At 36.8% G+C, this 24,647-nt stretch overlaps 1 non-coding gene across 1 annotated transcript; it reads left to right on the forward strand.

Moving 5' to 3' along the window:
• Window positions 1-20,342: 20,342 nt before the first annotated feature.
• Trnal-aag lies at window positions 20,343-20,424 on the forward strand. Its single transcript has one exon. It is a non-coding gene; the product is annotated as a tRNA-Leu (tRNA).
• The last annotated feature ends 4,223 nt before the right edge of the window (window positions 20,425-24,647 follow it).

Here is a 24,647-nt window from a genome sequence, read left to right on the forward strand (position 1 = left end):
GGGTATCAATTACTGACATCAGTTACGGGTATCAATTACTGATATCAGTTTCGGGTATCAATTACTGACATCAGTTACGGGTATCAATTACTGATATCAGTTACGGGCATCAATTACCGACATTAGTTACGGGTATCAATTACTGACATCAGTTACGGGTATCAATTACCGATATCAGTTACGGGTATCAATTACCGACATCAGTTACGGGTATCAATTACTGATATCAGTTACGGGTATCAATCACTGACATCAGTTACGGGTATCAATTACCGACATCAGTTACGGGTATCAATTACCGACATCAGTTACGGGTATCAATTACTGACATCAGTTACGGGTATCAATTACTGATATCAGTTACGGGTATCAATTACTGATATCAGTTACGTGTATCAATTACCGACATCAGTTACGGGTATCAATTACTGACATCAGTTACGGGTATCAATTACTGACATCAGTTACGGGTATCAATTACTGATATCAGTTACGGGTATCAATTACCGACATCAGTTACGGGTATCAATTACTGACATCAGTTACGGGTATCAATTACTGACATCAGTTACGGGTATGATTTACTGATATCAGTTACGGGTATCAATTACTGATATCAGTTACGGGTATCAATTACTGATATAAGTTACGGGTATCAATTACTGATATCAGTTACGGGTATCAATTACTGATATCAGTTACGGGTATCAATTACTGATATCAGTTACGGGTATCAATTACTGATATCAGTTACGGAAACAGTTTATTTAAATCAATTACTGGTATCAATTACTGGCAATAAGGAAGTTAATACCTTCACGAACTTAAGGTAAAATATATTTATTGTTAATAGAAGTTTTTAAAAAATATTAAATATTTCAGCAAGGAAACACGTTTTGGTATGAGTCAGTGATCAAATACTAGATATGTAGGACACAATTCTTCCCACGTGGAGGCAATCTACGAGAGTGAAGAAACCTAATGTAAAGTAAGAATTCCAGAGTTTTCAGCACCTGTCATAGAAAAATGACAAAATAATTAAGAATGAAATGTTGCGCTTGTTCTATCATCACTGGCTCTGCCGGACGACTTGGTCCGGCTCCGCTGGGGTGGTTATGTTGTTGTCATAAAACAGGAGAAAAAGTAATTTACGCGTACATCTTTACCTATCTCTATCCGTACCATGGCATGCTCCATTCCGCGCTCCGTTCCGCTTCAGATCCGATGTATCCCGCAGAAAATTGGAACCCGTGCATGCAGTTAAAGATGTTGCTGCTACACGCACGGGAAACGTAAACAGTGAATAGTTTTGAACTTTCTATCCACCCATATTTTTGCAGCAGTATAATTATTTTTCTCTCTCTTATTTTCCTTTGATTATTCGGTTGAAACTTGTTTAGACGAAAACATTCGTGAAACTTTTCTAAGGAATAGCTAAAGTAACGCGTTAATGACACAGTATTGCGATCTTTTATGTTTGGATTTATTTCGTTTTAGAGATATGTACATCCTTTGTATACTGGCCTCCATTTCCTAAATGTTTGTGCATAAAATTGTCCAGCTGCCTCTCTCGTATACTCAAACCCGACCTATTTTTTCAAAGTTTGATGAAAATCGACAATAGTTTTGTTACTAGGGTGTTAAAATTGAAACAATTGATGGTTTTCTATATCAAACAACAGTGATAATGGCTTTGACTTTGGAACCCTGAAACATGACAATGTCAGAAGTTTTCTCAAAGTTTGACAAAAATCTATGGAAGAATGTTGTTACTCGGTGTTAAAACTTTTTGGTTTGTTTTTGTTTTACGTCCTATTAACAGCCAGGGTCATTTAAGGACGTGCCAGGTTTTAAAGGTGGAGGAAAGCCAGAGTACCCGGAGAAAAACCACCGGCTTAAGGTCAGTACCTGGCAACTGCCCCACGTAGGTTTCGAATTCGCAACCCAGAGGTGGAGGGCTAGTGATAAAGTGTGGGTACACCTTAACCACTCGGCCACCGTGGCCCCCAAACTGAAACAGTTGATGACTTTCTATATTAGAAATAGTGACCTTGTACTTGACCTTGGAATCCTGAAACACAAGAATGAGGTACATATCTAAAATAAACCGGGACCGGACGGAATAGGACACGTGACGGGACGGACATGGACAACGCTATAGCCCCCCCCCCCCCCCCCCCCTATTCTATGGGTGCATGATAAATAATAAATCTTTGATTCGGTCTATTCTACCGACCTGTTAGGATCTTAAATAATGTCCTCACACTTTGACCTCGGTCAATATTTGAAGGTGAAGGTGACAGCAGATGATAAGAAACACGTACATTATTTATCTCTAGTCAGAGTTGTCGTTCCTTACACTCACGAAGTGCACCCTCACTTGTAATTAGTGAGTGCAAAGAACGACAACTCTGTGTAGAGATTGGAAGAGTGATATGTTAAGTGAATGTGTACACATACTTTTCGAGATAGCACTATTTTATTTGGTGTATTCATATTGGGTATTGATAAAAAGCATGGCGTTGAGTAAAACATTTCAAATAATCATACACGTAGTTAAGTACAAAGATAAAATTCGGTGATACTGTATTTATGCCCCACACAACCAGATAGAGGTCATACAGTTGTAATTAATGCAATGGAAATAAAGAAACCTTTAAACTTGATATGGTAATCCAATGTAAGTACGGCCCTCACACTCGGACAGAATTCCTTGAATTTATCGTTATTGAATAGACTAGCGTTTTGAAAGACTGTCCTGGGTTTACTGGTTAATCGTGTATTTGCTGACGTCACAACCGCGAGTTTAATTAAACAATCGCGGAATGGTATTTTTAAATTTACATACAAAGTCGGTTTGACATTAATTTTAGACTAGATAAGTTCCCCAGATGTGGAGAATCCGAAGTAAATACAATGTAAACTGTATAGCCCATGAATGTTTAAATACATTATTTAATTATTTGACAATGACGTAGTGTTTACGTAAGTGGCTTGCTTTAGCCGTATGTGCACGCGCTAGCAGATAACGGGGTATTTTGGTCGGATATTATCCGTGTCTGGGAGAAGTTGAAAGCTCCGTATAGCCATGTCTAAGCTAAGACCATACGGACTATGCGACCATTTGACATTTCCGACCGTGTTTAATTTGAAAGAATTATCCGTTACAAAGACAGATGTCTTCCATAAAATACAAATACACGATAACCTTTGTTTCTTTGGAAGCTAGAATTATTGGTCCTGGAGTTAAATGCGCGCCACAATTCACGCGCAAGGCTTCTGTTTAATTGTAACTAACCCTATCAAACGTCGGTATGACTCCTGGCCGGTAAGTCAAGCTGATAGGCAAGCGCCTGTGTGATAACGACCAAGCGTCTGTGAGATAAAGACATCCCTTTCTTTCAGAGCCTTTGTCACGCGTGTTACAGATATTGAACAGATTTTATATAACCTTTTATTAAAATTTTTAATGTTTAAAATTTCAATTAGGAAAACCAGAATGAATAATTGGCAATAAGAGTACAACAAAATGTAGCTATAATTCATTCACCTGTACGAGGAAAAGATGTAAGGACGATAATTGAACAAAACAGATTTGTTGGCTTGTAGATATTTTCACATTTTCTTCACAAATCTTTCTTACTTATAGAAAGAAACATAGGAAATGCCTTACTTTTAATAATTTATAACAAAAAACTAGATAAGTATAAGTATGATTCTTATTTTGCCAGTGCTGTATACAACATAAATGTGCCCAAAGGAACACCTTTCGTTAAATCAAGTCAAGATGTTGATCAGTTGGTTTTCGCTATCTATTTTCGCCATCCTTGTGTCAATGTGAAACGGTAATAAAACTTCTGTTTTGCCTCGTAAACCGAACAACCAGGCCTCCATTAGCTGTCTCCCCCAACGTCTCTATCCAGTCCCGGCATTCCTCGCGCGCGCGCTGGTACTCCAAGAATTTGTGACGCGTCCCATGATGCAATAGAAACCATTTGCATAAAATCTCGTCTGCCCACTTCACGTGCATTTGATACAGAAGGAATGCGTGACATGCGTCTCGTGCCAAAGTCAATTCCAGTTTCTCAACATCCTCCGCGTTTCGTCCCCCCAGTTATATTCCATCCTCCACACCATCGTCTGTGAAGAGTTAATATACCAATATTTCATCGGAACAAAACAACATACTATAACGCGGCCATCTTTACACGCGTACACAGTCAGTAGTAAACTCGCCACTCTTACAAAAGGAAATCAAAGTATCTTAACCATCACCAGGACTGTCAATCTTATCCGGTCATTGGCCGTCTCCATTTTGTTTTTAAATTTTCTACTCGTTTTGATGAGTGTTCACCAGTTAAGCGCAGTAAAATTTCCCACGTGCGCTATTTTGATAAATTGTAAGCTTGATATTGACTTGGAAGGCGATGGAGTTTGAACGAAATTGTGGATAGTTTATTCTTAATTAGTCAGCATATTCTTTATAGTGATATTTAAATGGAACATGGGATAGTGTATATCAATATTAAACAACAAAACAAAAAGAAAACGTGATGTATTGTTTTCGAAAAAAATAGGTTATGGAGTTTTTTATAACTCGTGAAGATAATGATAATATGTATGTAATGAAATTGGTATGAATATGTGTCCATTATTATATACAAATTTACTGTAAACAAAATCTGACATATTAACTCATATTTCATTTCCCACTTCTGCTATCTTTATCATCTCCAATTCTATAGTTTTGTCCCGTTTACAGCCATGTTATTGAAGTAACCGATAGCTACCGCACTGACCATTGGTCATTTCGCGTACAATGGCATTGTTTTACATAACAATCAAAGCTTTTTTTTTATTCGGAAATATAAGGTTTATTCATAATCGAAAAGTGTGATAGCCGTGGAGAGCTCCAGTGGAAAACTTCTTGTCACGCAACCGTATTGTACATTGAATATGACCTTGACCTTAACAAGGTCTGTATTTTTCTCTCCCAAGACTGCATCACGTCTATCAGTGACATTCCAGCTACTTAGTAATTACGTCACAGCACATGTATTTGACGTACGTATACATGTGTGGTAGGACTAGATAACGCACGATATGTATAAAGGTCAACTATGAAAACACATGTATGGCACATGCGCACTGGGGTGTTTCGGAGACATATTTAATACAGCGGGTATATATGTATCATAATTATAGTGATCTGTGTTCAAGACATTTGAAATGTAGAATATATTAATGAAAAATCACAATGTTCACTGTACAATACAACAAAATACAGGGAATCGGTTAGTATAATTTAGAGAAGTTGTGCCTAATTCTCTTATATAAAAAAAAACAACAAAAAAACAAAAAAATTGAAATCAAAACAGAAATTATTATACAGTATACATTTGTATTCCGATAAATGCAATGAACATGATATAGAAAATGACTATATACAATATACTCCGATATATATAATATACAACACAACACAGAAAATTACTATATACAATATACTCCGATATATATAATGTACAACACAACACAGAAAATTACTATATACAACATACTCCAACATATACAATGTTCAACACAGAAAATTACTATATACAATATACTCCAATATATATAATGTACAACACAACACAGAAAATTACTATATACAATCTACTCCGATATATATAATGTTCAACACATAAAATTACTATATACAATATACTCCGATATATATAATGTTCAACACAGAAAATTACTATATACAATATACTCCAATATATAGTGTATACAATCTTCTACACAGAAAATTACTATATACAATATACTCCGATATATATAATGTACAACACAACACATAAAATTACTATATACAATATACTCCGATATATACAATGTTCAACACAGAAAATTACTATATACAGTATACTCCAATATATATAATGTTCAACACATAAAATTACTATATACAATATACTCCAATATATATACAATGTTCAACACAGAAAATTACTATATACAACATACTCCAATATATAGTGTATACAATCTTCAACACAGAAAATTACCATATACAATATACATATGTACTCCGATATATATAATGTACAACACAACTCAGAAAAATACTATATACAATATACTCCGATAAATACAATGTTCAACACAGAAAATTACTATATACAACATACTCCATTATATACAATGTACCACACAAGTAAAAAGCGGTAATAAATGAAACAACATCAATCAAACGGAATATGTAAAAACACGTATTGATGTATTGGTACACGCATGATAATGTGGCTATGGTTATCACCGACAGCTTTTAAAGAATTCAAAATGTTGTATATGTTTCAAAAAGAAGTTAAATCGTAATATACAATTTACTCCGATATACAATGTACAAACACAAAAAAAGGTCACTTTATTTAACAGACCCCGACTCAAACCTGAAAACAAAACCTAGCATGGTATCGCCATTATCGGTGTTGTGGCATGTTACAGTTCATCAACTCACGCAGAACTTCTGTTTCTGTATATATATATATATTTTCCGGAAAAATGGACCGGACATGATACATATCTTACTTAATACCCTATCTGAACTTCTGACTGAACCCAGAGGTCATGTGATGCTAATTGGAAACACAGCGCGAGCTTGCATTTCGCGTTGTGTACAAGATGTGTCAATCGTGGCGGTCTTGTTCTGATGGCTATCTCACGGACTATTGAAAATGTCGTATTAATGAGTAGCGTCAGAGGGATGTATGTCCGGATCGGGTGTCAGCAGGACGGATAAAAACAAAACAGTACAGCATTGGCTGATCAGGATTATTGAAGTGAAATTCAAATGAGTCTAGGGCGATTTTGTAATATTTTTCTTCTAAAATTGAGTATATCATTTTTTCTTCTAAAATTGAGTATATCATTTTTTTCATCTGAAATTGAATATATAATATTTGTATACATTTCTTTCCTAAAATTAAGTTTATAATTTTTGTATATATATATTTTGTTTCTCGATAAATGTAGTATTTAATTTTGAATGCGGTTTTTTTCTTCTTTTTCTAAAATTGAGTATATATTTTCTCTGAAACTGACGCGGTCACCTTGTCTTACCGTCGGCAATATCAATAATGTTAGATATTTAAATACATTGATATTCCCAACGTGCAGTAACAAGATTTAATTTACACATCTACATTAAGAGAAACTTCTGCTTTCTTTATTTTATCTAATTTTCACCTTTTTATAATGTGGGAAATCTCTGCTTCCCTTATTCTATTTAATTTACACATCTGTATGAAGAGCAAATTCTCCTTTACTTATTTCATTTCGAAACGACCCGATCGGTTGGATTGGATTCTTTTGCGGAAGTTGTGAAAACACCGTGCGTCACATCGCGAACTTCGGGTCTCGCACTCAATTCTCGCCTGTAACGAGAATAAATCTATACCATCGATCGTCGTAACGCTGATGGTTCTCCCCCTTTCGTACACATGCTGCACAACAACGAAATATGCATATCCTTGCAAAATACTCAGAGAAACCAAAGAGAAATCATAAACAGTTCGCTGCTTGTTTGCTTAATTCATCCGGGTCTTTTCTCTTTCCTATTCCTTTTTTAGTTAAATCCCTTAGTGATCACTAATCTGCCATAGCGACTGTTGTTTCAGGTTGTTTGTCGATCAGGAACTGTCGAACGGACATCAGTGTGATAAATTAAGTATGGAGCGAAGGGTGTGATAATTCTACAATCTTGTGAAATCTGTCTTCATAAAAATTTAATATTCACACCAACAGAAGGCAATTAAAAGCCAAGATTTACACCACTGGGGCCTCTAGCTCTCTGTTCCCAGACAGATCAATCGATAGCGATGTTGTGTATGTCTTCTGCTCAAACTTCGGACATTTTTGCAAACATCAGTCTCTCGAATTAGGTCACACTTCAAAACATGAGTTGCTGGTGTAATTTTTATACGCCGGTATGAAATGTTAGGATCTTCAAAATTTCTTGCCCTATTTTGACATCTTTCTGTCAAGAGTCAAGAAATTTTATTTAAAAGTCGCATATTATATAACAATTCAACATTAGCACTGTAGTGCTATTCTTGCGACAACATACATGTAGGTAAAATCAACATAATCCAGTACATGCAAAAATTATAACAAATTTAAATTATATTTCTATCACAGTTTCATATTAATACAAAAAATAATTTAATAATGGACTCTTGTAAATCTCACAAGCGTCGCTAAAGAAAAAATTAAAACACTATCAAAGTGTAATGTACATAAATGCTAACATATATATAGCTTACAATAAAAATTGACATAGTATACACTAATATAGTGTGTGTTAAAAGACTAGACATGTCGGTGAGAAAAAATTAAAGCTGAAATTTATAAGTTTATTACATAAAATTAACTTTAAGTATATTATCTTATTGCACTGTGAAAAAATGACTAAGGACTCCAGAGGGGGATCGACTCACACTGCACAATGAGTACAGATGGCATTCAGATTCTACCAATGTGTATAAGTGGCCAGAAAAAAACCATGATGGCGATCAACGCGACAGAGTTGTAGTTGTTTTATCCTATAATACCTAGTTTAACAATTACTTAATTATTCAGAAAACAAACAGATAAAATACAATTGATACGTGTAATAAGGATTCAAAAGCTTCAGTACTACAAGCTTGTAGAATAATAAATATGACAAGTTGTTAGTATCTGAGAATATTTCGAAGAGATTAGCTGTAAATGCTAGTTATTATACCTTTAATGTAAACTTAATTTACCTTACAACAATTGTTATATAAACTTATATTACTCACTCATGTTGGCCCAGATGGGGACGCTCGAGGGGTCTTACTGGGAAGGTTACCCGAGTACCCTGAGAAAACCCACGTGGTCGGGCAGGTGACCACCAATATACTTATTGAAAACCCACGTGGTCCGGCAGTTGAAATGCAAATGTGTTACCACTGAATACCACCCAAATAGTATAAGTTATAACATATGTAACATATAAAGTGTTCCTTTTTGGTTATCCTTTATAAATCAGTAGGACTTTAGAACCTGTTGAATAATGTTTTCTACCCGTTCAGTGGCCCTGCTCAATGACGCATATGGTTTGTTATTAAGATGTATGGCGATTTCAACCCCCCGCCCCCATCCCAAATTCTTTCAATGGCGCCCTTTGTATTCCCATATATATGTCATTTAATTTTTGACATTATCATGACTAATTTCTGTGGTCTTTTCATAAATTATTATATAATGTCTGAGGAATTTAGAATTTAGGTACTGATGTATCAAAGCACAAAGGAAACATATTACAACGATCACGGTTCTCTAAATATATTATAATTGTACATTATTACCCGGTGTTCTAATCACTTGACAAAGTTCGGCCCTTTAGTCCCAGGTAGGCACTTTACGACTGGTTCGCGTGTTGTCAGTATAATGTGATCGGGTGGGGTGTGCTGCTGGGTGTCTTCGGCAGTATGCTTCAGTGAGGTAGCACTATAAATCGGCAAAAGTTCCGGCCTATCACAAGGAGACTTAACACGAACATACCGCAGCCTTCCAAAACACACATACGCACTCCGTCCTCAAATTACCTTAGCTGTTAATAGGACGTTAAACAAAATAAACCAAACCAAACCAATTTTCGGCCATCATTCCTTAGGGTGACATACATTATCACCAAACAATGAAATACCAGACACTTTCTTCATGGAGTTGTTAAATATAAGACAAAATCCATTGTTTGAGAAATCTAGGGCATGTTTAATCAACATAATGGCCGACTATGGCGTTAGAGATATGACTGACAGGCTGCAGATGTTTGTTACTGAAGTACAATTTAGATACTACTTCTGACGCCGGAAATAGGCCCATAAAATAAGATAATATACCAAGGACATGTTTCACTGGAGAATGTATAATTATTCATCTGGATCATTCCTCCTCTTCATTATCAAGTGTTTTACGCCGCTAAATAACGAACCTATATACATAATATTGCGTAATTTTATGAGACAGCGTTCAAAATGTGTTGTTAAATATGTTTTCATCATCAAGTGGACGCAAACCTGTTTCTTGCTGCTTCATGCTAGTTTTAAAATAGGCAGAAAAGGTTGGTAAACCCGTTGTCAGTTTATTGTGAACGGGTGATTTGGCATGCTACCGTGTCCAAGGGAGGTATTTCAGTGTGACTGCACTTTAAAAACTGGTTCCTTCATTTGCGGACTCAGTCCTTTGACGACCCAATCGTTAAAGTTAATTTTGTTGGATTTTGTATTGTTTAACGAAAGTATGCACCTTGCGCTCGTTTTTCTATGTGAGCACATGTGTGCAGTGTAGATGTGTGTTTTGGGAGGTATCCAGCAGGATATCTCACCCGATGACATACTACTAACGGGCAAACCAGCCGTCCTTCTCCAAAAATATTGACCGTTAAGCTGGGGTAGCAACTACTTTTTAAGAGATTCTTTTTTTCCGGTCCAGTGTACAGAACCCAAAGGAAAAAACTCTCACTTAAGGACAATAGTGAGGTTGTGTCGAAGAAGATATTAGTGGGAAAAAAGTCATTCCGAAAGAAAAGAAAAGTTCCAAAATGAAGTTGCCTCTTACGAATCATGCGGTGGGGACAGCAGGTACAGTTCTTGCGCCCTAGGGCAGCTCATTGAGTTAAGACTTTAGTACCAAACAAAATACCACCACCTTAACACTATCTACATCATCACGTGACTATCTACATCGCCAGGTAGCTATATGTACCTGCATCACCATTTCACAATCTTCACCCTGTTTACATCACCAAGCGACTATCAATATACAATATATACGTAATCAATCTTTGGTTTTTCTCAGTCTCTATGACTATAGTGTTGCCATTGACTTCATGGCACTCCATTGTTCTTTGGGGGTACCAAAACCTTTCAACAACCATGCATTTGTCTAGTCAATTGGTGAACGTCTGATTGGTCAAGTAATTAGTTGAGGAATATGCATGAGGGAGGCGCGCGGGACGTCCATCAATGGTCGTGTGTCATGATTGACAGAATGGGCGTGGCGAATTCACTGATAACAGAAAGGAAAGCAACATAATTAATATGGATGAAGTTAAGGCGAAGCAAACATCGTAGCAGGGTTTATGGAACACGCGTCTTTGATTATCTCAATATGCCGCTCATATTACAATTGTTCTCGTCGCCGCTTGGGAATCTATGATCCAATGCCTGACTGTCCGCTCGCAATGTGTATACGTTCTTAATCAAATAAATCTTACATACCCACAGTTTGGGGATGCGAATACCAACTTCACCGAGTTTACAAGTTAGAAAAACGTTATAGGCGATGCGCAGTTTTAAGAAAACATATTTATTTAGCTTAGTATCGTTCATTTTAGTATAGTTTAGTTTAGTTTTGGTTTACATCTGATAAACAGGTAAAATGTTGATTGGATTTGTATCAATCTTATTCAAATCTAGATTGTCATTCTCACTAAGTTACATGGACATCTGACGACATCGCATAAGGGGTCCCGTCAGGATGACATTTGTTATCTCAATATTTTACTTTCAGGTCGAAATTGCATCTGAAGCTAGCCATTTCGGTCAGCATGTATATAGCTATGCTTCGTTGGACGAAATGACTTGAAACAGATTGACAGATTATGCAAGCTATGCACTCTAGTCATGCTTTTCGCACATACGAAATTCACTTCGAAGATTATGTAAGTAGTAATTTGATTGGTTAATCCAAAAGGTCATCCTGACGTGACCCCTTATGCGAAGTCGTTAGATGTTTTGTAACGTAGTGAGAATGACCATCTAGATTTTAATTAGATTGAGATTTGTATAACAAGTTGTCAACAAACAGCCTGGTTGACCTTTTCCAAGACATGGTCAACGCTAAGCCGTCAGTACTTATTAATCAGGCTATCGGAAACTACGTGTTTTATGTATTAGACAAAAACTGAGACATATTATGAAAGGAAACAGTATTTTTTAAATATGAAATTTAATCCAATGCCACGCTTTACATATAAATATGGAGATTCTACTTCATAGACGACCCCGACATTGATATCACATTATGTCATGTTCTTAAAATGAGAACCAGTGCGATACGAATGGATCCACCTGACTATATCATCGAGTATTTTACACGGCCAACTCCATAATTATTATGCTTTGGTTTGTTTGTTTTTGTGTACCGTCCTATTAACAGCCAGGGTCATTTAAGGACGTGCCAGGTTTTGGAGGTGGAGGAATGCGGGAGTACCCAGAGAAAAACAACCGGCCTACAGTCAGTACCTGGCAACTGCCCCACGTAGGTTTCGAATTATTATGCAGGAAAAGAATAGTTTCAAATGATTTCGTCTCGTCCAGCATAAACACATATATTATTACATGTCAGTTTTGTATCAGATGCCGATTGGTCAACATCAGATCACGTGCTATTCCATGCAACATCAAATTACATTCGGTGACAATGATAAAACATCGTATTGCACGCTCGTGCGAGCGTTCTGTGACGTCGCTTTATTTCAGCCAATTAGATTTGTCAAGACACATTCTGTCCAGTTGCGAGAGGGTGCAATATGCTTTAGCAGTTGGATAAGGTGTCCCGACACTTTATCACAAGCCCTCTACCTCTGGGTTCCGAGATCGAAACCTACGTGGGGCAGTTGCCAGGTACTGACCGTAGGCCGGTGGTTTTTCTCCGGGTACTCCGGCTTTCCTCCACCTCCAAATCCTGGTACGTCCTTAAATGACCATGGCTGTTAAAAGGGCGTTAAACAAAAACAAACCCAACCAAAACCAAACTTTAGCAAGGAAACGGTATTCGTGACATTGTGGTGAATATTATGGAATAAGATGCAGTTGATTTCATACCTTTCGTATTCTGTGCTCTAGTTTTGATAGCGAAATATAATAAAACAGTTATGATACTCTGTTTCTATCGATATGAGGATTTATGGAGCTTAGACTAATATCAACCTAGGCCGATTGGTCATCATCATACCGACATAAACAAAGGTGTCATAATTGTATAACATATTTACGAGGGCTGATTGATAAGTTATGAACGTCCTATTGAAGGATTTGAATTTTGCTGGACATATTGTTTTATTTTTCAACGTAATCCCCTTCAGTATCAATACACTTTTTCCATTTGTGTTAAAGGGCCTCAATGCCACTTATATAGAACTCCTGTTCTTGGCTGTTCAGAAAGTCCTCCACTGTTTGCTGGGTTAGGGTTAGGGATAGGGTGCATGGAAACGCTGTTTTCAGTTTAGGAATTAGACGAAAGTCTGATCTGGAGCGAGATCAGGTGAATAAGGCGGATACTGAATCAATTCAAAGCTACAATCGTAAATAGCAGCCATGGCAATGACAGACTCTTTCACACTAACCCTTACCGGTTTTGTCCATTTTGCAAAAGTCGCTTGTCTTATTTTCTCTAGAGTGCTACCTCGTCGATATAAACTAACCAAATGAGGCCAGTCCTCAGGTACACGGCCCAATATAGTCAGAGAAGAGAAGGACTTAAAAAGAACATCCTTGAGTACCTCCTTCAATACGAGGTCCACAACATATCAATCAGCCCCCGTAGGTACGGGTCACAACAACAGACGGATCACTATCGGTCATCTTGATCCTTTGAGTCTGATTATCTAAAATTGTACAGCACTACAATTGTGTAATTGTACACAATCCACATATAGTACCTGATAGAGTTACACATGATGATTTTTTTTCCATAAAACAATACTCATATTTAATCGGCCGTTGTCTTTGTTCCATGTCTTTGTCAAAGTAAAATTGCATAGGCCACATCCATTTCCGGAACTAATTGCCCCCCCCCCCCCCCCCCCCCAAAAATGTCGGCATCATCAAAGAATAAAATCGTTTGATCTTACGCTTTCAACTTCGTCTTGGGAAATTATTTACCAATAACGGTTACAATACAAATAACGGAAATAACAATATGAAAATTAAAATTAAGAAAAGCTTTCAAACGCTTAGGCGATCGCCAATTTTAACTTACGGGATGCAGGGTTTGGTTTAATTTGCAGGGAAATCTTCAATTTTGAAAACATATTTTACCAACTACCTTTGAAACACCTAGTGGGATTTTATTAGCCGTATCTCCTGTTTGGGTCAGGACTGAAATCAAACGAGCCATGCAGCAAAGTACAGTCACAGCAAGATTTAAAACATTCACCGAAAACAACTTCCAACAACGGAAGAAACAACACGAAATGGGGAGCAAAAAATGTTTCAAGGTACATGTAAGTTATTATATTGAAAGGGAAAATCTGCCTTCATGATGAATATTTTATGCCCTAGCCTAGACTCGAACCTTGATCTCTCCATGAAAATAGAAACTTGCTTTTAGGCTACCAAGACGGTGAAGCATTCATATTAAACGCAAAATATTATTTACTTCTGAAATGTCGTTTTATTTGGTGCGTTCATGATCATCAGAATATCAAACCTGCATGACATATGGTCGTTCGAACATTGATAGAGCAAGAGATACTGCTTTAAAACAGATCCAATTATGTATACAATATAATTCAGATGGAAACGAAATTTTTGTAGGGAGATTCATAGTTTGAAAACATTTTTATCATTCCCGGATGCAACTTAAAAATCCTAGCCAAAGCGTTTTACAAGTCATTGTTCATTTCTCATAGTTTATGGGTAAATATGTTATTGTATTCCACGACTTCAAAATATTTTTTAGTATATAAAATTATCATGGCTACCAGGCCAAATTACCTCCTGCTCACTAACAAACGAAAATTTTGAGTCCGTTAAAAAAAATTCATGTATTATTTTCAATGAAATCCGAGTTTAACATTTAATCAGACTGGAACTTCCGGTGGAGGTCAAATATCCAATACGTACTTTATTAATACGGCCACGTGAGTAAACACGTGTTCTAAAGCACGGGAGACCTCGTAAAACAAATTTTCGACGTGATCAAGTGTAAAGTGGAGCCAGACCACCCAGCCTACAGGCGTAGCTACCCTCCCTATCTAACGGTCAATATAGAACTAACTACAACTCCTAATTTTATACAGCAGAAAATTCTTAACTCACTAATGCCAGTTTTATCGTCATAGCCTTGTGCTTAAATGAATTCCATAAGATTTCGCCATCAAGTCTCGATGGTCGTAACCTGTAATAAGCGTTAAACTAATGCGCATGCGCATCAGCTTGAAGAGTCAGCAGGACCCCTAACTGACCAGTGATAGATTCCAAAACAAACCTGCGTAAACGCCTTGACCCTAGTCATGACAGTCAGGTTCAATTAGACGAACTTTGAACATGTAAGGTAGACCTTAAGATCTCAATATTCTGGAAAAGATTTGAAGACCTGTCGACATGATGATAAAATGTTTTGTCTAAATTATTGAAAATTGGATATTTAATTTGTATGTGATTTTTTCATTGCATTTTCGCTGCATTACAGTGTTTTTTGAGTGCCAGATCTACAGAAATGACCACATCATCTGAAACACTGTTTTCATACGACCTCATATTAACACAGGGGCGTGGTTCGCAAGGATCACAGGTCAAGCCCCTGTGATTTATGATATGTTAATTTTAGTCAATATCATGTGATTTCATAATGAAAATTCTAAAACCTCTCGTGAAATCTGTAAACATTCGTGTTAAATTTGTTAAAACTACAGAAATAAACTGAAATTGCTTTTCAGTTACAAGTCATAAACGACCTATCTTTGGGAGATTTGGCATGTTTATCATGCTATAGTTTTGTCAGTGATACCGACATGTCTGCAAATAATTAACGGTCTTTGTTTATCTATGCCATAGTTTGGCTATATACATGTAATGACGTTCAGTGACCGGTACGGTCCGACCCACTCTAACTAACCACACGATTCCCTATGGTCCACTAAGATATTATATGTTATGACCGTCAGTTTATTTCTAGACGAGGGTCATCAATTAGGTACCCCAACACAGCGACACGAAAGGTCTAGAGTATTTAGGGACATAAAGCAATGCTTAGATGATATTTTTACACATGTTCGTGTGGACTAGATGACCCCGGTTTCCCCAGTTTAAGTTAATTTTACGTCAAAATCCTTATATGGTAAATTCATTTTAGATATATCTATTTTGAAGTATGTCTCTATTTTATTGAAAAGTATGTATATCTATATTTAGACTGATATCTTTATCCTGTTGAACTGAATGTTTATCTATATTTAGACAGATATTGCTATACTAAGGACATGTATTGTCCTGTTGCACTGTATGTTGTTTATCCAAAAAAATACTAATTTACATCAATTTTTCTCAAAACTGCAGTCGGATTTTTCCAGACAATCGAATGTCCATATCAAACGGGGAAACACTTTTTACAATAGTCCTTTATGTGATAAAAACATCAAACTGAACTTTCTATAATACCTTACTGTAATAGCAAAATAAATTCTGTTTAATACATTCCATAGCAAAACATACCGAGGCAGCCAATCTCCCAGATTTCATCGAGGTCCCCTGTCAACGGCTCACAAATGTACGACAAATCGTGACGCTATGTCTTCTTTCTTGCATTATAACATCATGTAACATGATGGAGAGTTATATGCAAATCTTAATTTCCCCTATTGTCGTTTGCAAGCCGTGTTCTGATTTGTCAGAATCAGAAAAAGTGATATTTTTCGAATACTATTTTTCGATATTTGAATGGTGAAAATATAAGAAAAATCCTTATCGACAATAATTTTGTGAAGCGATCAGAAGAATATTACAACCCGTATGCGCTTACAACAATAGTAGTTCAGTTAGTATTGTTTAAACGTCCTTTCAACAGCTTAGCTTATCTAAGGATGTCCTCCCTGTAAGCTAGATGTATGAAGTGTGTGTGATTTGGGAGCCAGGAACTGGCCAATGGGCTACTATTTCGCTAATGAAATTCCATTTCATTTGCCCCTCCATTTCATTCTGATGTTGCCAGAAAAGACATGCCTGTCTCGGCGATATTTTACGTGTCGCTTTTTCTGCATCGGACTTTGCTGTACCAGTTTTATTCTGCGACATTTCTTTGCGGGTAACATTTTAGGAATAAGGAGCAGTTGGTTCCACTTGATGGCTGATACTTTTGTCACGGCAGATAAACACAATGAGTTATATAATTTATCTTCTGAACAAACCGACATTGTAGTGTGTAGCACACATGCATATCTATCAAAATTCTTCCGCCAGTTGTCCATCTTCACATTCTGAAAACTACCCCTGGTTTTAATTAGATTTGTTGGTCTTATCAGTATTCGGCACGTCCGGGCGTTATTAGTTTAGCCGTTAAGATATATGCCGTCGCCCGCTCGTCGTTAAACTCGGATCAAGGACGGGATGTAAAGAACATTTACAGATAATGTGGGGCGATTTAATTAAACTGCATGGAATTTATGTAGTTGCTAGCGGATGAAAACAGTAACATAATTAGTGATTGAATGCTATTACATCAACAAAATGAAAAAGAAAAAAAAAAATACGCACTATGTTAAGTTGTATCAGTCGGCAAACCCGCGTATACTTTCCCCCCGTCTTTTCTCTTTATCACCTTCTAACTTTATTCGACCTCCTTTTCTATCTTTTTGCCAATTCTCTCTGTGATTCGATTGTTAATTGTTGGATGTACAATACTGGCAGTTCAAAGTCACTTTGACATCCATGCATTTACACAGTCGCGAGGATGTTCAAATCAAAATTAAAATTGGTATACGTTCCCAAAAAGACATAATTACGTTCTTTGTTTTGTTTTTCTATTGCTTCAGTCCTTAAAATAGCCAAGGCAATTTAAGGACGGCTTTCCCAGTGTTTGAGATGCAGGCGTTTGTTTTGGGTGGCATCTTTCAAACTTTCAAAAACAAATTGCGAAGACGCAGTTTAGCTAAAATGAAGTAAACTGCGAACAAAAAAAAACAAAACAAAAAAAATGGATGTGGTTACCAAAACGCATTAAGTGAACATAATTTGACAACACATGGTTTGAAGACATCCAGGTTTATGACCACGAGAAAGCTTAATGGTGGACATCGCGATCTAATTTGGAAAATGTCTTTTTCCTGATACGATATGAGTCTGACATGTTCGATGATTGTTATGCTTAGTAGTTCTGTTGCCATCATCATAGTACGTATTTTCAGAAATGTGACGCAACTCAGATTTGGCCTAGATCTATGTAGCGGGCGTCGTCGGGGACTTGGTTTTCTCCTTAAACTTTTAACAATTTGGAGTTGGAATTACATGTATTCCATGCAATGTTTTAATTTGGGTAGTTCAATTTTGTTTAATATACAGCTAAGGTCATTCACATGTCAGTACGGCCTAACTGTATGTTCTCCCTGCAGGTAGGGCGTAAGAATTGTACCTGCTGCCATCATTGCATGATCGTAAGAAGCGACTAAATTTGGGATCTCATATTTTCTCTTCTTTCTAAACAACTTTCTTTCCCTAATGTCTCCGTTGACAGTGCCTCACTTTTGGCCTTTAGTTGAGCGTTCGCCCCTGTGAGGAAGGCTTTGGGTCCTCTCACATGGATGAGACATACCAGAGTCTTTTAAAAATGGTAGTTTCTACTTCTGCTTACCGCTCAGCATATTAGGGGATGGACGACTGGTTCGCCCGTTGATAGTAAAATTTAACCGGGTGGGATGGTTTGGTTTGGTTTGGTTTATTTTGTTTAACGTCCTATTAACAGCTAAGGTCATTTAAGGACGCCCCCCGTGCGTGCGACGTGCATGCGTGTGTGTTTTGAGAGGCTGCGGTATGTTTGTGTGAAGTCTCTCCTGTGGTAGGCCGGGACTTTTTACCGATTTATAGTGCTACCTCACTGAAGCATACTGCCGAAGACACCCAGCAGCACACCCCACCCGGTCACATTATACTGACAATGGGTGAACCAGTCGTCCCACTCCTAATATGCTGAGCGATAAGCAGGAGTAGCAACTACCATTTTTAAAGATTCGGGTATGTCTCGGCCAGGGGACAAAACCCAAAGCCTTCCTCACAGGGGCGAACGCTCAACTAGAGGCCAAAAGTTTTCAAGGGAGGCATTAGGAAGAAGAAAGTTGTTCAGAAAGAATGAAAAGATAAGATCCCAAATTTAGTCGCCTCTTACGATCATGCAATGGGGGCAGCAGGTACAATTCTTACGCCCTACCTGCAGGGCAGACTGGGGAAGCCGTCCTTAAATGACTTTGGTTACAGAAGTATAGGTTTGGTTAGTTTTGACGATGGAATGACACCTTTAAAAATGCATGCCATTGAATTACCATTTGTGTGAGGAAATCATGCCGATTTATTTCTTACATATAGTTTCTATAGAAAATACTCTCCCCTGCGTTTATTAGAAGTAGGAATATTTCTATACAAAAGTACAAATTAACTAAAAAAAATTTGTATGCAAGTTCATTCACAAGTTTTGTATTTATATCAATTTTGTATATCTATGTTTGAATAAAATATTCATTTATTTTATTTTTATGTATGTATTCATAAAAATCTGCATATTGATTTTGTGTTTTTACAACTCATTGTGTATATCTTTGATTTGGTTTGGTTTATTTTGTTTAACGTCCTATTAACAGCTAAGGTCATTTAAGGACGGCCTCCCGTGCGTGCGACTACATGTTTGTGGTGAGTGCGTATGTGTGTTTTGGGAGGCTGCGGTATTTTCGTGTTAAGTCTCCTTGTGATAGGCCGGAACTTTTGCCGATTTCTAGTGCTACCTCACTGGAGCATACTGCCGAAGACACCCAACAGCACACCCCACCCGGTCACATTATACTGACAACGCGCGAACCAGTCGTCCCACTCCTTTTATGTGTATATCTATTTCTGAACACATGTGACAGCGTTTCAACTCTCCGACTAAGACAATAAACGTACATTTGCAGTGAGTAGGGATGGTCTATGTTTTGTGTTGAAGCCAAATGCTCGTCATTTCCAATAGTCCGTGCTTTTTACACTCCCACATTGTGATACATGGTATTGGTCATAACTTCCAACTGAACCAATCTATTAACATGTCCAACACAGCTATGTTAATAACGTACGCGTTTTTCATCGCGCTTCTACCGTGTTCTTGACACACGAGTGTCCAGTTTAACTCAGGACACAGAGCGTCTGGTATTTTCAATTAAATTTGATTTTTCGGAATTCGAAACAGCACATATCTTTCATTATATATGTCTCGAGACCACGAAGCGCGTGCATATGTTGGTTGCATGCACGCGCGATAGTTTTCTGTAACGATATATCCTTACTGCTCACTGCTCTTAAGAAGGTAGCGTGGCCGAGCGGTCTAAGGCGCTGGTTTAAGGCACCAGTCTCTTCGGGGGCGTGGGTTCGAATCCCACCGCTGCCAGATCATTTTTATTTGCTTCATGAATCTATTGATTACCATTATGTACTTTTATAACATAATTTGATTTCGTGGGTGTTTTTTTGTTTTTTGTTTTACATTTGTTCATTTCAAAGTACATACCCGAACGTCTCCAATAGAATGTGTATACTACATCTTGCTAATAAATAAAAATACACTCTCGTAGCATTAAAGTATATAGATTTAGTTTGGTGTAGTTCATTTCAGAACGGTCTCTCCTGTTCTCTTCCGTGTTCCGAGATGCGTGCTTGAGGTGAATGCGTGTGTTTTGGCAAGCTGCAGAACGTTTGTGATCGTTTCCTTTTGAAACCGTGGAACAGATGTTGAAAGTAGATCAAGGTCATTTATTTGAACAAACCTGGCAGCCTTTCATCCCAGCATGACACTTTCTCTTGGATATTGAGAAGTTTCTCTAGAAATGTTGATGCCAGGAGGACAGACAGCTTGTAGATGGAAAGGACTGACTGGTGGGTTGCATTTTTTTCTTTTCACGACATGCGAGGTACAACGTGCAGTCTTTATTTTGAAACATATTTCACTTTTATTTCCGTTCATTCCGTCGCTAAAAAGTACATGCACATCAGGATCTAATGATGAATTGTGGGAACAAACACAACTTTACATTACATTTCATCTCCTATAGCTGGCGAAGATATTTTATCGGAAGGAATTGGGAATTCACCCCACAAGTACATCTCCATGAGTACGGACGGACGTCGGATCACGGATAAGCTCATTTGCTCTTCAGACAGGTCAGCTAATATCATCTCTTTATTTTAATTTTTTTGTTTTGGAAAATAACTCACTAGATCAATAGAAGCTTCTGTTATTTAGCTCCGAGACCTCCAACAATGCCAGATATCACCATCCAAGAATTTGTTATTTTCTTTAAAACAAACATTGTACGAATCCACTAAACATAATTATTTGAAGGTTTTGGGTTTTTATAATTCTGGAATAAGGTTTACCGTCCTGAAAATACATGTGTTTACTTCGGACCAAATCCTCCTCGGGTAACTTTCATCTTCAACTAAATCTTGTTCTGATCAACACTTGTCTGGAATCGGCGTTTCTCAAGCGCTTGACATAGTTTTGAGAGTAAATACAAGATTTAAGCGATTTTCAATGTTTACATGGGGATTTCCGATTTTGGATCTGTTTGCTATTAAACGAAATAGTTTATTTTGAAAAAGCTGTTTAAGTATAAACTATGAAGGAGTTATATAGAATACGGGTGATGTCTGTCGATTTTATCGTCCTTGTTAGCTTAAAACATATACATTTGCTTGATCTGCTGGTTTTTTTTTAAATCAATATTATTTTTCTTTCACCTCAATACATATCAAAAACACATCAACCATTAAAAAAAAATGAATTTAAAAAATAAATTATTGTGAGGAATATCATTTTAATTTTCCAACATTAAGCTTGCATTGGCTTATAAGCTAATTCAGTGCTGCATGTGAGACGAAAGGAAATGATTTTAACCCAAGGTCTATGTTCCCAGTACTTGAAGGTGTTTAACATTACATTTATCTAACGATTTCTTCTATCAATGGAAGGTGGTTAAGCAGCCGTCTAGGAACCAGAGTTAACATATGAGAAAATAGAATACGTAAAAATTTCGTTACGTCAACTGTTCTATAAAGCGCAGTCTATGGTTTAGTGTAGGTTTTGTATATTGTTTAATGTTGTATATTTCGTTAGTTATAAGTTCTTAACGGCCCATTAAACTATAAATGGCACGAGGGCCGAAAAAGTGGCGAGTAAAAATTATGAGAAAAGTGGACAAAAGACGAAACGGCATCAAACAAACGAAACATGTAAAAATATAAGTTAATATTGGTACACTCATGATTAGTTTAAAATTAAAAATGTTGCTACGGTTACTTAAATCTTCTGATACAATACAGCTTTCGATAGTTCAAAATTGTGTATATACTAACAGTCACAAAATGAATTTTAAGACTTGTCATGCTGTTGTATTAATACAATCCAATAAAAAGTTTTGACAATTCCGATAATGTTACATCAACCGAACTTTACTTCTGGTAATAGTCAACATTAACCGAACTTTATCCCAGGTAATAACGTTATCTCAGGTAATAGTAAACATCAACCGAACTTTATCCCAGGTAATACATTTAGTAAACAATAACCGAACTTTATCCCAGGTAATAGTAAACATTAACCGAATCAAGGCGTTTGTCAAACCAAACTTCATTTTCAATAACATTAGAACAAAATTATTCATCAGTTTAAAAACAAATGGTATGGTTTTTGGTTGTGTTACGGTCCGTTCAGTTTATCTAGGTGTAACATATCTATGTCTGATGCACATATTCATTCAAGACAGGATATAACAAAAAATCTTTCAAACATTTTATGCGAGAAACGAAGAAACTGAACACTAATATTGGTAATTCTTGATAGTAAAATGCGGATCACAGGCACGACAAAATATTAGTCAAGCAATACACAAGATCTGGTACATATATTATATATATTAGATTATATGATAAAATTATGACAACTCCATCCACACCATGCATTCAAAAGGTCTATACAGTGATGTGTATTTGTGTAAACTTCTGTAAAACTCACGAAAATGGTCAAGCTTAAATGTCTTTCCTTTCTGACGTCTACCCTCTATTGTTTACCTTTCTATAAATTTTATGATCCTGCGAGGACGTTCAGCAATTAAAAAAGCAAGACAGACGGACGACAGTATGATAACAATTAACTCAACGCCGACAACGTACGAAGGGAAACAACTCGGGAATGATCTCCAAACGGACGGCTTGCCTTTAAATAGTAGGGTCTGTTTTAACGGCCCGCTATGCATAATCATTATCATTATCTAACGACTTATCAACACTTAACATGCTCGCCATGTAGAGTTTCCATATATTAGTTTCGAATAGTTTACAATATATCATTTGATGTAAAAACGTGCTATTATTCACTGTCAAATGAGAACTAAACTTTTAGCTGACAATGTACCAGATATATGATTATAGATGCATGATTCTACCCCTCCTCCCCCCTTTTTATGGTTAGAGTTTTCAAAGAAATGGTAACTGTAAGCAACCCCTAACCCTTTATCACGTTGTAATGGTTGGTGTGGTACAGTTTATTTACAGATTAGAGAATATTCCGCGCTAGCATGTCATATTTGTGTGCAATCAACTAGTATCGTTTTTAAAGATTATACATGCAAGTATAAAAGTTCAGCTTAGTCTTAAATCATTCCAGCAGGCAGGGGATAAGATTTGTACCTACAGCTACCATTGCACTATAAATCGGCAAAAGTTCCGGCCTATCACAAGGAGACTTAACACGAACATACCGCAGCCTCCCAAAACATACATACGCACTCACCACACACATACATGTCGCACGCACGGGGGCCGTCCTTAAATGACCTTAGCTGTTAATAGGACGTTAAACAAAATAAACCAAACCAAACCAAACCAAACCATTGCATGATCGTAAGAGGCGACTACATTTTTGATATTATCTTTTCTCTTCATAAACATTGTGTACTATTATGCTCTATGATGCAATCAAGTATTTTGTGTTAAATGTTTTTTTATGGATAATTCTTCAAAACAAAAAATGCAGGTATACAAAATGTTATATAACACTGGATAAAGAGATACCTGAAATAGTTTCCTTGAAAAATACTATGTTTGAACTGTTCAAAAACGAAGATTTTGTTTGAATATCAGAAGATTTAGGCGACAGATTTTTTTGACATAACCACAGGCACATTTCATTACGTACGATGCGAATAAACTTCATGTACTTAGTTTGAATTCCTGCAAAAAAAAAATCCTAACACCAGATAAAATTTTCTTATTTACAAAAAAATAAAATGATAAAATCAGCAAAATAATGACTTTGTAGCAAGTTTGAAAATTTGGTCTCTCTGACGTAACATTCTGTCCGCAGATTACGGTTGGGAAAACACCGCATTTACAATACATTTGAAAATTGCTTACAAAACTAGAAATATGTGAAGTCCCAAGTCTGTTTCTTATACGGATGGTATAATTATTTGCATGCATGCTTCGGGCGTCTTGTAATACATTGAAAGTTCACGCCGTGAGGTTTTCTGTCCGCACTCACATGTTACGTGCGTTCTATTTTGGGCACAAACTAAAGCACATTACGACGACCCGGATTTCCAATCTTAATATAGC

Source organism: Pecten maximus, chromosome 18 (assembly GCF_902652985.1).
Source record: "Pecten maximus chromosome 18, xPecMax1.1, whole genome shotgun sequence".
In the NCBI taxonomy this organism is placed as follows: Eukaryota; Metazoa; Mollusca; class Bivalvia; order Pectinida; family Pectinidae; genus Pecten; species Pecten maximus.